Below are 14,622 nucleotides of genomic sequence, written 5' to 3'. Positions count from 1 at the left end.
TTGCTCTGTATTTTCATGGCTGGGGGAGTTGAATGTGGCCTACCGATGATTACGCGCAATGCTTTTTTGTCGCAACCGATGCAGTAATTAGCAGTTCCCACCGTACTCTAGAGTTGGGCGGACATAAGTTGTATAAGACATCCTAAAGTACCTCTTGCGCACACCCCATTTTTTCTTAGTTAATCTATTGAGTAGTCGGATTCTGTTCTCTTCTTTTGTTGCTAACTTTGCAGTGTCCAGTATGCGAAGGTAATTGGCTTCTTCTGTAAGTCTTAGGTTTTCGGAACCGAACCTTAGGGAGACTTGATGGCTCTTGGGATAGAGTGTGAAAAGTTGGTAATAATATTTAGGCACGTTCACTATCATTTTCTTTGTGTTTGTTCATGCATGTAGTTTATCAACGGCAGCATTTATTGGTGCTAGCACAGGAATATGGCTTGAAGTGGCCCAAAAGACGAGGTCGTCCGCAAACAAAAGAGCAGCAACCCCAGGAACATACTTAATAGTCGACAACACATCATCTATCATTACATCGAATAGGAAGGCTTATAGTTTTCAACTAGCAATAATCGCATCTCAGTAGAACTTCATTGATTACGATGTTGCCACTGCGCAAGGTTACATCGAATAGGAATGGGCTAAGTAGAGACACTTGTTTGGCCTCTTTATAGGGGGACGTAAAATTTTGGAATCTAAACCGGATGTAGCGCTGTGAGAAAAAAGAAGCCACACTTCTGTTTAGGCATCCACTTAGACCGCATTTCAAAATCTCCAAGAGTTTGTCCCTCCAAACTTTATCAACGGCGTTTTTTAGATCAACAAACATAGCGAGCGTGCTCTGTTTCCTTTGCAACCCTTCCTTGATGCCCTGCGTCAGATGGATTACTTGTTCAACTGTGCTGCGCTGTATACGAAAATATTCCCTGCTTGATTGTTTGACAAGGTCTTATGTATATCAGTGGCCCGAAAGACGAGGTCGTCCGCAAATAAAAGAACAGCAACCCCAGGTACAGCTGCAATCTCCCCAAAGTCAACTGCGCGAACAGCTAAAAAAATACGCTCGTCAGAGTGTTCTAGCGCATCAAGTGGTCTGTCTTTTTTTGGGATGGGAATCACTTCGTCTTTTCTCCAGGAGCTTGGATGTAGTCCATACTTGATGTAAGAAAGTTAGAACTACTTCTTTTGCAGCTGAGCCAATATTTTGGAGAAATTCTTAAGGATCCCATCTGGGCCAGTAGTGTTATCTATCTAGAGTGATTTTATACCCAGTTCTAGTTATTCCATACAAAAAAGACTATTAAGGAGGTGGCCATCTTCAATGCTCGCACAGGTATGATGTCGTTCCAAGTTTTTTTTAATATTCTTTGGATGCACGGAAGTTGCTAACGCTATAAAAATAATAATATAAATTTTTTTAAGAATTATCCCTTTTTACGGAATTCGTTAATTCCGACAAGCTGGGTAATATAACCTGAAAAAGCTTAATTCAAATCTATGTTAATAATCGAAACTAGAATCCTTTCTTTTTCAGTTTTTCATCTATCATCATTTCTAGCAGATACCAAAAATTCATACGTTGTATGCGGTGAACGCTGGAAAGGTTTTTTTAAAAAAAAGAAAAGCTTGTGTTTTATTGTTGCAAAAATTTAACAGTTTACATCTCATATCTTCATGTTAAGCTAAAAATAACGATTATAAAAGTCGAAGACATTGTTGATGTTTATTTATATTTGTCATCGGTAAGAGGAAATCGTTAAAATTGTCCTCACTTTAGGCAAATCCCGAGAAAAACATTTCCTTTTGATGAACATTCACAAAAATGATCTGACCAGGGAACAAGTAGGGAAAAGGTTCAAGATAGAAACTGAACAAATATAACAATTTATATCTCTGTTATTAGTTAACATAAACGTAATGATTGTAAAACAAATTGAAGAACCGCTGTATATGTACCGGATCATTTCAAGATTTAAGACTATTTTTCCAACTAATTAATTTTTTACATCTTCACATAAAATGCACATTAGAAATCAGTGAAAAAGTTTGATTAAACATTCAGGATTTAAAATGTCTATAATAATATCTATTATAGGCAATTTTAAGGTATAAAATATATTGTAATTGAAGTAAAAACAATAGACAGACACATAATTGTCACAATGTTAGCTGACTCTTCACATCTTTGGGCCCATAAGTTTGCTGGATTTATTTGGCGTAATTGTTAAAACACCCCCATAAAAACAGTTAATTTCAAGAAAGAACAAAGAACAGTTAAAACATTATCAAGTAACAAAATGGAAAAATATTTATTGATATATTGGTAGTAAAAAAAGTTAAAAAGACAACAGTTGGACTCGCTCGCCCTACCACAAAAAGTAACGTTAGGTTTTGGTTGTTTATTCATTGGGGAACTTTCACGAAAAGTCGGACAACTATTGAAGCGAGAAGGATTCAAAGTAGCTTATAGGAATGCCTCCTCACTTAGACATACGTTCCAGACTTTAAGATAAAGTTGACAATCTGTCAAAAAAGCGGGGTTTACTTGTTCATGTTCATGTGTATATAGTACAAATTGATCTAGAAATAAAACAAAACCAACAAAGTAAACAAATTAATTAAGGTTTTTAGTTGAGATAAAAAAAGTCAGTGTCACGAGCGTGATTCGAACCCACGATCTTCGGGTAGATACGCCGCCAATTATCGATTTTATCTCATCTAAAAACCTTAATTAATGGAAAGATATTAATTGGTCAAGCGGACTACGAAACTAGTGAATTTAATAAGTTTAAATGAAGTATACCTTCACTAAAGCTCTCCGTGGCCATTTCATTTGTCGCCGAGAATCAATTAGATTACAAGACATTTGGAAAATGACAAAAAGGAGAGAAAATTCAAAAGGTGGGGTTGAGATGGGAAGTTAGTGTCCGAGTGGATCGAGGTCACGATAGCTCAAGTGGTAGAGCAGCGGCGTATCTAGCCGAAGATCGTGGGTTTGAATCCCGCTCGTGACACTGACTTTTTTTTATCTCAACTAAAAACCTTAATTAATTGAAAGATATTGGTCAGGCGGACCACGAAACTAGTGAATTTAAAAACTAAACATAGTTTGACTGTAGAATCATCCTTTTTTTTTCTCTCCATCAGAACATTTTTTTAATGTACTAGTCCAAGGATTTAATGGTTCAAATTGTGAAAAAGCTAACGTATCAAGTAGATGACCGGCACAACAAATTTAAGTAGTTGAGTGCAGATTACCCTGGGAAGGATTCGTGCAAAAACAAGTAATTTTCTGTTGCGAAATTTAACAGTTTACGTTTAGGATCTTACTTAAGATAAAAGTAACGATGATAAAACGTGATGAAAAACATTGCTGAAAAGTATGTATCTTTGTTAAGGGGAAATCGATACAACTGTGAACTTAACGGAAAATCGTGAAAGTTCACGTAGTTTAGTTTTTATTTCTGATATTTGTAGTTAAACAATCGAAAAAGAATTGGCAACTTTTGTGTAGCATGATAAAAGCTCATAAACGTAAATTTATTGATGGTTCAAAACGTTTACATATCTTTTCATGACGTTGAATGTTATGATTCACACAATGATCATATTTAAATAACTAAATCACTATAATTTGACCACTAACAACATTTGGGAAAAAATAACTTTCTGTGTCCCCTATATCACCAGTTTAGAGGAAACTGCGTTTTAAATAGTTTCCTTTACAAAAAGATGAATTATTAAAGCTTGTCGTTGTGTGCCACTGTTAGTAAAACTTTGCGTTGCTTAGTTGGTTTAATTTAGCTTTTCATACATTTGACCAGAGCTGGGAAATATTGTATAATACATAGGTCTTTTGAATTACGAGTACCATGAATTTTACAATATGCTCAAGCTCGCGCGCGCGTCTCTGAAAGTATAAATCACATTTCCATTAATACATCTAAAAGTTTTTACCAGTTTATAATTAGTTAATTGATAATTTGTAAAAGGTATGTTGCAAATGCCTTTCTTCACAGTGAATAGAAGTTTTACCTTTGATTAATTTTTAAGCCCTTAAAGAAATCACACAAATTTTCAATTTTCCTTACTTTAAAAAGAGAAATTGTTAATTCTTTCGCCGTTGAAAGTTTGCGGGACTTAGTTCCATTAATTACTTTTTCTTCCTGGCACATCGAACGCTGGTTGGTTGAATGTGGTAAAGAAATAGTTTATCCTTTGAAAGCTTAGTTTCACATTGAATGTTGTTTCATTTTGTTTTCACGCGTGTTTTGTGTTAAAATGTTTAACATAAAATGATAAGCAAAACGACAGCTTAAACTTGTTATTCATCGTAAGAGCTTAAAATCAGCTTACGTTCGATTTTCTGGAAATTTTCAATTTACAGAGGGTTTATTTTAAGTTTCATTTTTATTAAGCTTGTCCTCGCTTAATTTCATCGATTATGTTTTTAATCAGTTAATTGTGTTTTCAATTCAGTGTGTAAAAATAATATTTAGAGTGGTTTAAAAAAGAGGAAATTTTATTGACAGTAAATTAGAATTTCTTTCAAATGTCACGAAGCTTTTGAAAAAGCTTTCCAATTACTGGCTTTTTTAGTAGTCAATTTTAACATTTTTCCATATAAACTGTTATTTTTAGCTATTTATTATGAATAAATAATATGTTCCCGAATAGGATTTTGCTGGTTGTGGAATTTGAGTTTGATATAGTAAGATATTCGAACCAATTAAGACTTTTCGGTTTTTGTGTTATGTTTATTTTGAAGAGTAAAACATTTCCTTAAATAAACGGACTCTCAACATGACCGACAAGAATGACACGGAAAACAGACACTTTGAGTCCTGAAGATGATCTCAATAAAGATCGAAACGTTGGCACGATAAAGAAAATTTTTTTCTAAAACCTACGTCACACCACACCGCATGTGGTAATAAATTATATTAATAAGTTAACTTAACTAAAATAAATTTATTTTTTTAATAAGTTAGGGGGGATGTATTTGCCAAGCTAATGGTTCTGGATCGAATCCCGCAGAGCCGATGACTTTTTGATTGAACAGTTTGAAAAATGCTAAAGATAAAGTTTGACTTCTCGTCTGTGATTCTCAACCGGTAGGTAGTAAGACTTTAGGCTTCCTATATGAAAGCAGTTACGTTACTCCAGATAATAAATTAAGTATGAAAATTTAACTAGCTGTTATTCGCTTTCAGTAGTACGTGTCGTATTCGCTATTAACCGTTAATCGGTTTGAACAGTGCATTACAATTTAAAAAATTACTGCGTGATTTTCTATTTGCTGTGGTTTGTTGGCCACTGGCTCACGTAAAGCCAATCCTTTTCTCTCGGCTTTTTCCGGGCCTAGCCCAACTTCTTTTCGCCGTCTCCCTGGAGTCACGTGTCAAGGGCGATAAGGTCATTTCTAAGTAAACGTTTGTCAGGATCATTACGGTTCTTTTCCGAGATTGCCTTTTTAACAAAATTTGTTATCTTTGCAATGCGTTAATGAATAATATAAAGGGATTTTAGATTAAAATAAATACAAATTTACATATAACGTTTGTTTGCGTAATTAATAGAACACGAAAATCCGAGTTAAAAAAAATCAAGTCCTATTTTCCTTAACTTGGATTTTCGTGTTCTATTAATTATCTAAGCAAATTCTCTTACGAAATTTTTATTTATTTTAATATAAAATTATATATATGTATTTGTACTTGCAACGCTAATATATCGATTTTTTAAATTTTATTTTAGAATCTTTTGGTTTTATTAATAGTGGTCGAACAATAGTCAGTTTGTTTTTGTTGAAATTCTTAAATCTCTGTTGAATAATAATAAACTTGACAAATCCTTAATAAACTTGAACAAATTATTTTATTTTTAAATTATTTACTCGTATAAGTTTGTAAGAACATACTTAGTAATGGTAACTACAGAAGAATGCATGGCGATGGTCACACCTGCATCTAAACTACTTCTCAAAATTATGTACGTTAACAAAAAAATCTATTATTATCTGTTTTTATTGTACGGATAAAACATAAATGATCGCAAATTTATTGTATTTATTTATTTATAACTCCAACAGAGGGAATCTACAAGAGGAGTACTAAAAAAAACACGTAATAACAAAAAGACAATTGAGTAATTATCAAATCGTAAAATAATCTGTTTCATTGGAATATAGATATTCTATATAGATATTTAGCAATCTCATTATCCTCGGTGGAGGGGAGTTTAGTCCATGTTCTGTTCTGGAATTTGGGACAAAGAACAATTTATTGTTCCTTAGTGGTCGCTGAGGCACACATAGTAATAAATATAAGTTCTGTATATCAAGGGCCCCATTCCACAATTTCCAACCCCAAATGAGATCAGCAGAAATACGGCGGGAGCGAAGTGACTCTAGACCAACCCTGTTCAATCTTTTAAGTAATTCAGATTTGCAAGGACAAATCTGGAGGCCATTATCCCTGCTTTCGTTTGCATTATCCTTGTTCTAAGTGGCTAATCTCACCGACACGGGAGCAACTTCTTGTATTCTCCTCTGTTACTTGCTATTCTTCCTTTATTAAATGCTCTTCTGGTTTCTTTGCTTAGTTTGCCCAGTTCTGTGTTCCACCAAGGTGGTTCTTGTCCAGTTTTGGCTTCCTTCACAGGGCAGCTTGACTCATATGAATCATTAATGCTTCCTGTGAATTCTGTGACTACAAGTTCCAGTTCTTTCCTCTTCTTCTTCTTTTGGTATTCTCTTCACGGTTGCATGGTTTGTACATTACCATTTGCGTGGTGATTAGTGACTGTTAGTCTATGATTATTAGGAAATCGTTAGATCCGGTCTGATGTGATGTAGGTTTTAGAAAAACATTTTCTTCATCGTGCCAACATTTCGATCTTTAGTGAGATCATCTTCAGGGCCTAGAATTTAAAAACATTGTTTAAATTTAATAAATACATGTAGGATGTAGAAAAAGTGAATTTATACAATGCAAAAAAATATTTTGTATATTCAATCAAAGTATTTCTACTTACTCACAGTGTTTTTTTCTGCGTAATTGATTCAATATAATTTTTTTTACGTTTTTTGTTTACATTTTGTCGCATCACTAGGAGCATTCCATGTCAGACTCCTGTCTAGTATAGTCCTGAGTATTTCATTTGGGTAGATGTAGGTAATTCCTTGATGTTTAGTCTGGGCAGGTGTATTATTTTAACGCAAAAGTGATTTGGATGCATTCGTCGTCGATCGATATCATCCATTTTCCCCCCTACATTCGATGAGCTTGTAACGTTCCTGGATATTAGCGGTAGACAGAATGGGATTCCAATGGATTCCTGGTTATAGTTTCAAATTTTGTCGCGCCCTTGGGACGCGTCTAAAAACACCCCTAGGCAGTACTCATTTTTATCTAATACGTACGATCTGGCTTCTACAACTCTAAAACATTGTTATATTGTGCAGTGCGAATGATAGGCAGAATTTGTAGGCAGGAATGATTTTATATCAATATGCAAAACTAGAATGGGAATTGGGCGTGCTAAAGGATGTTTCGACGGTTTTGGACATCACTTTACATCAGTGCGTAGTAGTGGAAATTTTTTTAAACTAACTAACTAATATCTTTCAATTAATCAATATTTATGAAAGGTATTGGTCGAGATAATAAAAAAGTCAGCGGGACAAGGAAAAAGGAGGGAAAATGCGAATGGTGAGGTTGAGATGGGAAGTTAGTGTCCGAGTGGGTCGAGGTCACGATAGCTCAATTGGTAGGTTCGAATCCCGCTCGTGGCGCTGACTTTCTATATCTCGACCAATACCTTTCATAAATATTAATTAATATTTATATATACACGACAGAGGTGTTTTGAAGTTATCACCATTTTTATGTGCAAAAAAGCAATCTTTTAACTAGTTGATCGACGATCCCATTCTAGACTACATTAGAGAACTTAGTGGTAAGGTGTCGAAGACTAACGTACCGCAATGACAACTGAAAATAAATATATATTTTCTCTCGAAGAAAGTGGGTCGAAACAATTAATAATCTGTCGGAGTCTGGACTATTGTGCCAGTGACAGGAGTTGGATCCCACGAAGATCTAACTTTTCCTCGGGCCCGGCGGAAAGTTTATGACCGTCGGTTATCTTCGTGGAACAGAACTTCTTGACGGTTAACCAAAGCTGGACAACGCTGAGGCAATTTCCCGTACATTCTGCCTAACTGCAGTTGAGTTCAGAGTTCTTATAAAAGCCATCAGGAACAGTCTCATGAATTACACTTTCCTAGTTTCAAACAAATATGCCGTTTTTTCACACCACTCACGTGAAGTGACTGGAAATTTTCGGCAGTCTAATGCGGTTAGATTAGATTGCTCGGTTTGCTGAGGTTTGCTGAAAGCACTTGTGCACCGTTTCCATCAAGTAGGACTTATTGTACTCCTTTTCATATTAGTTAAAGCTTATTGGCTAGGTTTAGGCTTCATTATCCTTCATAGTGGCTCCTTATGATTATTTCTCGGCATCATATAATATAATATGTACTGCATTTTCTTTTTCTTGCCACATCCTAGGTAGACTCTTCTGATCTAGCCATTGTCCATGGATGACAAAATTCGCCCATATACCCCCTCTTTCATCATACCTGACGGTCTTTTGTTATAATCTCATAACACACTGGATTTTAAAAGATTTTCTCAAGCGTATACATTTAATGCGGGATGTTTGAGCGTATTTTCATGCAGGATTAGCCCACCATATTTTTCCGCCTTTTCCAAGTCGTATAAATGGAAGAATGACTTTCGACATAACCTTTTAGTTATCTGTACTTCTAGCAGAACTTTATTTTCTGATTGAAGAAACTTGTAGAACTTCCTAGATATCCAGTGATGATAGCCTTCATCCTTTGCAAGAAGGAATCCCCTGTTCAGTCCAACTCAGCTGAAAAATTCGCGTTAGCTTTTAAAGCTTATTTTATCCGCCATTAATTTTTATATTAGTAATGTTAATATGATGAGTATTTCCTAAGAAACATTAATTTTTATTAGAGTAGTAGTATAGCGCGTATATCACGTACGGATCCAATTTTGGCGGGACGTTCATTTTACGGTGATAGAAGTCCGATGCGGCCATCACGACATTTCTTTAGTCGAAAGGGCCAAGTACGTGACATGTCAGATGCAGGGTACGCTGTCTCATAGGGGAAAAACTATAAGCAATAAGGTCCGTGGTTAATCCCCGAAAGGATTAATCATGCCAGATCCTCAGGTCGGTTATTAAATTTTCCTACGACTCTGTATCCCAACAAACCAAAATTCCTTTTGTTTTCCTCATTTCCCGTTCATAATAATGTGCTTTAGTGATGTCATGTTCGACATTTGTTACGCAAATTCTTAGTTACTTACAGTCGTATATAAATATTAGAAACATCAGAATAAAATTATTCTTATTATAATACAAGCAAAATAAATCAAATAGAACTTTTTTTATAGATTTTGTTAACATTAAACGGACGAAATTTTGAAGATGATTTTACATGGTCCGACAGGTAATTCGATTATGTTGTGTCTATCTTGGCCGAAATTCATTGAATCTATTTGAGTTGTTTTTACTTATATGACTATTGGTACTGTGATTCAATTTTATGTTTAAATTAAGGTTTTTTTGTTGAGATAAAAAATTCAGTGTCACGAGCTGGATTCGGTGGGGTTGAGATGGGAAGTTAGTGTCCGAGGTCGTGGGTTCGAATCCCGAAGCTCGTGACACTGACTTTTTTTATCTCAACTAAAAACCTTAATAACGCCTAATCATGTTATGTATAATGTGTGGTGATGAGTGACCGTTAGTCGATGATTATAAGAAAATCGTGAGATGCGGTCTGGTGCGACGTAGGTTTTTAGAAAACATTTCCTTTATCGTGCCAACGTTTCGATCTTTATTGAGATCATCTTCAGGGCTCAACAAACTTTGAGCTCTGTAGATGATCTCAATAAAGATCGAAACTTGGGCACGATAAAGGAAATGTTTTTCTAAAACCTACGTCACACCAGACCGCATGTCACGATTTCCGTATAATCGTCATGTATAATGTCAAATATAATTTTATAAACGTTTCTTAGACAATCCATGCAGATGTTTGACAAGCCATTTCAGCAATGATTTGAGGGTAAATATGAGCATGAAAGTTATGGCTAAATGTACCCTAAAATATCATGCATCAAATTCAAAATGTAGAAGCACTAAATTGTCAGATTTACTTGATCTCCCATTTTCGCACCATTTCAAATTATTCCGTTCTGTAAACGGATTTATTATCAATAATATCATAAAATTCAAGTTAATTGGTTTGCTAAACATAAAACATCCTTTTTTGGTTGTTTATGTTGGAGCGTCATGTGTTAGTGCTGTCGCACAATGAAAAAAATTAAAAACAAATCTCCCCAAACGTTTCCTTATTTATTAAACTGAAATTTGGACAATGAAGCATTTGTAATTCATCAAATGATATATAACAATTATATAGTGGTTGTATAGTGGTAGGAATAGAAGAGAAAAAGAACGAGAATCCTCGACGAATTTTGAGAAACAATTGTAGAAATTTTCCCCGAGATTTGCACAATTACTTAACACAAAAACACATCCAGTAATGATATTTTAGTCTTTCGCAATTAAAAAAATAACGATTTTGACCTAATTTTCATGTTATTATTTTCCATTACTTTGTCCCACGTAATATCTGCTTTGGTATGTTCTTTAATTTTGAATAACGATGATTGATGATAATAACTTTCAATTAATTAAGGTTTTCAGTTGAGATAAAAAAATCAATGTAACAAGCAGGATTCGAACCCACGATCTTCGGCTAGGTACGCCGCGGCTCTATCAATTGAGCTATCGTGACCTCGATCCACTCTGACACTAACTTACATTTCAACCCCACCTTTTTAATTTTCCCTATTTGCCATTTTTCGAATCCCGCTCGGGACACTGACTTTTTTATCTCAATTAAAAACCTTAATTAATTGAAATTTATTAATTGGTCAAGCGGACCACGAAAACTGGTGAATTTAATAAGCATGATAATAACGTTGAAACTCCGATTCAAGGATAATATAGCTATTTAGTTATTTTCATTTCTTTGATGATTAAAAAGATAAATTTATATTGATATATAATTGTTAACTCATTGACCTTTTTTTTATTGTCATGTGAGGGCTGATAAGTTAAAAATATGCCGGTGTAAAAGCGTAAAATTTTGTTCAGATTCAGCTGATCATAATTTTGTCACACGCTGACAACAAAAAATGTACTGTTCTTTCTTTGGTGAATTTCAAGCCTGTTTGCGTTGAAAATCATGTTTTTCCGACCTTTTGAGAGGCATTAGCATAGTAAATATATGATAAAGATATGATATGTGGGATTTTTGTTTCGAATGGTGGTAGAAAGTAAAATATAGAAGTGATTCAAGGTTGCCATTCGCCGCATGTTGAAAATATGATACATTTTCTCTTTCTCGCCATGTTGCAAATGCGAAGAATCCATTTTTTTAACTGGTTTTATGCTAAGTGAATCGCATTAAAATACAAAATTTCAAAAAACGCTTTGGTTTGCTTCTGGTTTGTTTTGTAGCTTCTCGTTTATTTTGTAAACAAAAATTGGGTAGAATGCTTATATTTCAATATCAAAAGGTCCGTGAAACATTTATCAAGTGGTGCGTCAGTGACTTTGATGTTTTTTGAAAGTTATTTCTGTAAATGCAGATTCATTAGCCCTAGTTTTTTCACTTTCAAAAAGGTTTTTTATTTTTGTATCATTGTAGTAATTGGGTGTAATGCCAGCCAACGCCTGATGATTATTTTTCCTTCCTTTTCATTCATTAATCGGGATTTTGGCCGGATTGTCAGAAAGGCAAATTATTCATTTGATTACATTCCATTCATTGCTGGTGGGTCAATGGCGCACGCGAGCCCGTTTTTCAAAGAATTGATTATTCAGGTTTTTATACTGCAACATTCGTTACCGCGGTTATTAAACAAAGAAGCAATTAATTAGTTAATTTTTCAACATCGTACGCGATAATTCCATAAAATAAGTTTACAAGCTTATCAATTTATTCAAGCACGCTTGAATTAAGCATAGTCAATTTTTCATTTATATATTTTGTAAATAAATAGATTCAAAAATTAGCAGCAACACAGAAAGCAACGCAATCAACATCTGTGGCCGCAACGGTTAGGCGTTGACACGGCGCTCTTCATTGTAAGATGAAGGTCCCGGGTTCGAATCAAGCAGCCCGGCATTTGAACCCGACGAACTTATAAATGGGCTTTTTTTCAAAAACACCGGCACCCTGAGGGTTTATACGACCTCTGCTGTTGCGAACCGTAGTTAAAGAAAATTGTTGGATTCATGAGTAGCGTTCTAGAATGAGGTAGTTTAGAAAAACTACTTTTTTTGCGGACGTTTCGACATTTATTCTGGTCATCTTCAGTGCATGAAGTGTGGTGTTATTCTGGTGGTGTCATATTGATTCTGTGCGAAATTGTTGTGAACATGTTATAAAGTCCCGAATAAAGGTCGAAACGCCGGAAAAAAATGAAAAAGGTGTTTTTTAAACTACCTCATCCTTGAACGCTACTCATGAATCCTTACTAGGGTTCGCATCAGCAGACGAAGGTGTTTTTTTTTTTAATATATATATATTTTTATTTTATTTTATAAAATGCCCATTTATAAGTATGTCGGGTTCAAATGCTGGGCTGCTTGATTCGAACCCCGGGACCTTTACCTTACAGTGAGGAGCGCCGTGACAACGCCAAAGTATTAAAGAACCGGTTATTAAAAAAACAGAAATTTATTTAGTTATCAAACGATACATAATCATTTATTTATTTTAAAAAAATGCAAATATGATGACGATTTTATCGCAGAAAAACTAAATTATGCCTAATGTGATTTAAAATTTAGTGGAAAAGGTCAGCCGATGTATGAACTTTTAATGAACTTCAATGCAACAGGTAGTCTGGATTAAATTGTCCTCGTATTTATATTTAAAATAGCCCAGACGTTTTATTATACCTATTCTTTCCTTCTGTCTCGGCAGAAATTTATTATTTTAATTGTGTTGATGTGGATTTCGCCCATGCATACTGGGGGGCTTTAATTTTTTTAACACTTATTAAGCACTTCTAATGGGTTTTAATAATCCATATCCATATTTTTTTTGTCTATTGTACTTTGTTTTCTTCCAAGTCTGTAAAGAATACGAGTTCATGATAGGAATCAATATTGGTGGATTGCTTTAATTAGTTTGGATTTATGATTACCTGCAAACGAAACGCAAGAAAACAAAAATTTCTGCATATTAAGGACAGGCCCAAAAAAGAAACATTTGACTGCCTTTTCAAGATAAAATAATAGGATACATCTCTGGAAAAGTATTGAACTGAACAACGAGAAAAAGGCCAAAAAAACATAGTCAAGCCAATTTTAAATTGAATGTAGGACATTCTTTGTATCCTGCTGAAACATACATATGTACGTGAAACATAGAAATAATGGAATATTTAAATATGCTTAAAATCTTTGACCTTACACTGCAAACGTACTAAATAAAACCATGTTTCCTTAATGGTCATAATTGACCATATTAATTATTTCAATTAATTATTCTTTTTATGTAAGGTTTTTGGTCGAGATGAAAAATAAATATCACGTGCGGGATTCGAACTCACGATCTTCGGCCCAAGACGCCGTTGCTCTAACCACTTGAGCTCATGAAGTAACGATAGTTCAATTGATTAGTGCAGCGGCGTATTGAACCGAAGGTCGTGGGTTGGAATCCCGCTTGTGTTACTAATTTTTCATCTCAACCAAAAACCTTAGATACAAAGAATAATTAATTTGAGTACTAAATAAACAGATTGTTACTGTGAATGTTAAGAATAATATAATACAACAGTATAATACCTGAAGAGTAACGATAAGTGGGTCGAGGCTTCTAAGGTTGGGTCGTTCCAACTTCCGGACTAAACCACCGCGATCCGACTCCTGAATCCAAAAATTGCGTTTAAATTCACGATTTCCTGAAACCGGAAGGCTTCTCGCATATCAAGAGTCAATGGATGGCACTGTGAGGACATGAATTTTAGAACTTTTATAGTTGTCCTCACCTGATTGAGGATGGGCCATGAGTCGACACATGGACACTTACTTATGGGCCAAAGCCGGCGTATGTGTTCGGCGTGCTGAGAAAGGTTGCTCCCATTTTTTTCTAGCTCTACCGACAATTATGTGTTTTTGTTTAAAGCTTCAGGTCTAAAATTGGGTCTTTCTGCGAGTGTGGCTGAAATTGGGTTAACTATACCTTGTCCCTCTTTCGGTGAAATCGTCCGTTGAAGTTAAAGTACTTCTGTTTTGTCGTTCCCTGTATAATTATTTACTTTAATACTTCCATTCTGATATGCCAAAATTGTGCTCCATTTAAGCCAAATGCCATTTTAATTTTTTAATATGCAAAGTTAGTTGTTGTTTATTTGGCCGAATAAAGCTAAGATACTGCAATCATTTTATCATCAGTTAGTTCAAAAACTGTTAAAATTGTGGTATTTCAGTCTGTTTTCAGTT

At 34.7% G+C, this 14,622-nt stretch overlaps 1 protein-coding gene and 1 pseudogene across 1 annotated transcript in view; one reads left to right on the top strand and one right to left on the bottom strand.

The window, feature by feature from the left end:
• Positions 1-14,622, top strand: part of LOC106669366 (26S proteasome non-ATPase regulatory subunit 1) — a 438,166-nt gene that overhangs the window by 183,091 nt on the left and 240,453 nt on the right. The gene's annotated exons all lie outside the window — the stretch shown is intronic.
• LOC112127334 lies at positions 498-620 on the bottom strand (annotated as a pseudogene).

This window comes from Cimex lectularius, unplaced genomic scaffold (genome assembly GCF_000648675.2).
Source record: "Cimex lectularius strain Harlan isolate CLEC.00 unplaced genomic scaffold, Clec_2.1 scaffold202, whole genome shotgun sequence".
Taxonomy (NCBI): Eukaryota; Metazoa; Arthropoda; class Insecta; order Hemiptera; family Cimicidae; genus Cimex; species Cimex lectularius.
This window is presented reverse-complemented; position numbering and strand designations above follow the sequence as displayed.